The sequence below is a fragment of the Octopus bimaculoides genome, chromosome 5, assembly GCF_001194135.2.
Source record: "Octopus bimaculoides isolate UCB-OBI-ISO-001 chromosome 5, ASM119413v2, whole genome shotgun sequence".
Taxonomy (NCBI): Eukaryota; Metazoa; Mollusca; class Cephalopoda; order Octopoda; family Octopodidae; genus Octopus; species Octopus bimaculoides.
The window spans coordinates 4,799,251-4,802,578 of NC_068985.1; the positions used below are offsets into that span (position 1 = coordinate 4,799,251).

Sequence of the window (3,328 nt, forward strand, 5' to 3'; positions counted from 1 at the left end):
TCCAATTTTAGACAACATGAAGAGATTATCTGTTGAATTAATCCCAACACTGACATGAATTGAAGTAGAGGAAGGACAAACTCTGAATAAAAATTTAAAAAAACACCACCTGCACTGGATTTGATCCTATGACTTAAGAGTATGCAATCCAATATTTTATTCCCACAACCATAGCATTTCTGCAGGTGTATATACTTTGGCAGTTTATAATTAAATAATACCAGATTTAGTAACAAATTAGTTACTTTTAGCTCTGTTTTAATCGTTTAGCCCTAGGTCAGTCCTCCTCCAGTAGACCTATTATCCCAGAAGAACGTTTCTTATGACTAAACCCAAAAAGGACACTTTTGCAGGGCCTCCATCACTGGTAGGAAAAAGGGGGGATGAAACCATCGATTGTTTGGTATCATCAGACCATTTATCTCAAGTGAATGCTTACTACAGGAGGAATTCCACTGAATGCACCAAAGGTACAGCTGATGGTATTAGAATGGTCAAGGGATAAAATCTAACACCAAAGAATAAGTAAAGTCCATGCAAAAGAGCTTGCTGCTACCAAATTTCATACACAACATTTGGCTTAACCACAGGTTAGGGGTTGAGTATTGAGATTGAACCTGAAATCACACAATTCCTAAGTAAACTTTTTAAAGCATATCAATGCTTGTGCCTGCTTTGTGGGTGTGAAAGTGGATGGCTGTATTTTAAATAGAAGTGGCCGTGGATGGCTGGCAAAGATATTTAATTTGAAGCTATATGGTTCCTGATTCAATCCCAATGCACATCAACTTGGGCAAGTGTTTTCTACCACAGTAATTGTTTGACCAATTTCTTGTGAATAAAATTTGGTAGATGGAAACTGTGTAGAAGACCAGCTGTTGCATGTACATTGAAGCCTCCCTCTGTCTACAGCACAATGTTATCTAAGGAAAAGACAAAGGCCAATACAGTTTCACAGTATGGCTGTGAGAAGGGAAAGGGCAGGATGAGATATCACAAGGCATCCAATCAAGTGTTTTAGCAATCCTGGACTGCTATTATTATTATTACCAAATTCAAAAAGGGAAAGGTACAATTAACTGCATTGATATTTGAACTCAGAATGTAGACAACCAAGACAAATATCGCTAAGCCTTCTACATGATGCTCTTATCACTCTGCCAATATACTGCACAGTAAATAAATCATATCAACTAACCTTAAAGTCGAAAAAGTATTTTGTTGCATATCTCCTGCAAAAGAAACAAATATTTTCATCACATCATCACAATCACCATCATTACTTCTGCATCAACTCACAAAAAGAACCATTACAGAAATGTCATTTTGTGTTTGTACATTTTATTATTTTAATCTAAATCTAGAATTCATTTCAATAGGTTTACTCTCTGAATATCACCAGCTGTCATATTTATGGATGTTATGGATGTCTGTAGAGGATCAAACCTTCATCGATCATTAATCTTGAGAGAATGCTGAAGATTTTTGCAGTTTTCTCAAAAATGTATTTGAATGAGTTTTTTTATGGAACTAGATAGGTTAATAGTATTATTTTCTCTTCTTATTTTTATTATGCAAACTTTCTTTTCAGATGCATATTGTTGTTGTCCCCCATTCCAGGGTCTCATGGGATTACACCTTCCACACCCTCAAAGTCAGCACACCTAATGTTTGAAGTGTCACACCCTAACAGTGGAAGGAATCTGTGAAGAGATAAACTCAGAAAGACCTGGGATGAAGTGGTGAACACAGCCTTCAAATGTTGGGCCACACAGAGGCAATGACAAACAACCGAGACCTTTGGAGATATGCTCTGCTTGAAAAGACCCAGCAAGCCAAGTGAGATCATAGCTGTGGCATAAGCCGGTGTCGCATAACCAGCCCATTTAAGTGTACCCTTCAAGTATTGGGCAATATTCCGCGCTTAAGAAGATATGTTGAGTGAAGTGAAATTGTTGTTGTGGCTGATGCCAGCACCGCCTGATAGGCACCTGTGCTGGTGGCACATAACAAGCACCATTTCAGCGTGGTTGATGCCAGTGCTGTCGGACTGGTTCCCATACTGGTGGCACATAAAAAGCATCCACTACACTCTCAGAGTGGTTGGCATTAGGAAGGGCATCCAGCTGTAGAAATATTACCAGATCAGATTGGAACCTGATGCAGTCTTCTGGCTAGCCAGTTTTCAGTCAAACCATCAAATCCATGCCAGCATAGAGAGCAGACATTAAATGATGATGATAATAATGATTCACATTGTGCATGAATGTTTTATATTCAGAATCAATGTTCTTGATAATTGGTCACAACCACTTTACTCAGATGTCAAGAACCTTTCTTACAATCCTTGCTCTTCCCAATACAGAAGATTTCAGAATTGATGCAATTCTTGTAGTTACACAAAACTCAATAAAAGACAACTAAGATTATTAATTGTTCTAAGTTGATATCTTTATTGTTCCTTAAATTTGTCCTACCTTGCTTCTCCTTGCCTGGCTGACTGGGGTAGCCAAGTACCCCCTCTATAATAAGACAACTATCTCTGCCTCTCTGTCATACACTAACCTCTTGACAGGCTCACAGCCATATCCCTCGATTCCTCCCCTTCTCTCAACCAGGAGCCCTTTGTCTTGCAAGTCACTTGGCAACTCCACAGGTGCTGGTGCCACGTGACAGCACCTGTGCCACTGCCATGCAGGAAGTTCCCATGCTACTGCCACATAAAATGCGCTGAGTACACTCTGTAAAGTAGTTGGCATTAAGAAGGGCTTCCAGCAGCAGTGACCATGCCAAAACAAACAACTGGAGCCCGCTGTGGCCCTCCAGCTTGCCAGTTCCTATCAAACTATCCAATCCATGCCATTAAATGATGATGGTGATACATGATAATGATGGTGGTGGTGTAAAAGGTCTTTACTTTTTATAATGGAATCAGGGCAAAATGAAGACAGACCAGGTTGAGATGACAATCATGTTAACTGACAGATCTTGCAGATCTAAACAGGATTATTATATATAATGGTAAATATCTTTACATGACTTTGTAGCACAGAAGATTTTAAAGATATAATTTCTTATACATTATTCGTTATTTGTATCAAATTTAAGATTTGATTTGAATTTCAGCTTTATAAAAATGAGAAACTTTCATGAAAAAGCAATCAAGATTGGCAGATGATTTTATCCAAAGTTTGATGTCATCATCATCAACATCATTATCATCATTTAAAATCTGTTTACCATGTTAGCATAGGTTGGACTGTTTGACTGGAGGTGGCAAGGTGGAGAGCTGCAACAGGCTCCAGTCCTCTGTTTTGGCAAGGTTTCT

The 3,328-nt window shown here is 38.7% G+C and overlaps 1 long non-coding RNA gene across 1 annotated transcript in view; it reads right to left on the reverse strand.

Moving 5' to 3' along the window:
- Window positions 1-676: 676 nt before the first annotated feature.
- Window positions 677-3,328, reverse strand: part of LOC106877688 (uncharacterized) — a 14,993-nt gene continuing 12,341 nt past the window's right edge. Inside the window, exon 6 of the long non-coding RNA XR_001410408.2 lies at window positions 677-1,232. This is a non-coding gene — a long non-coding RNA (uncharacterized LOC106877688). The remainder of the gene's footprint in view (window positions 1,233-3,328) is intronic.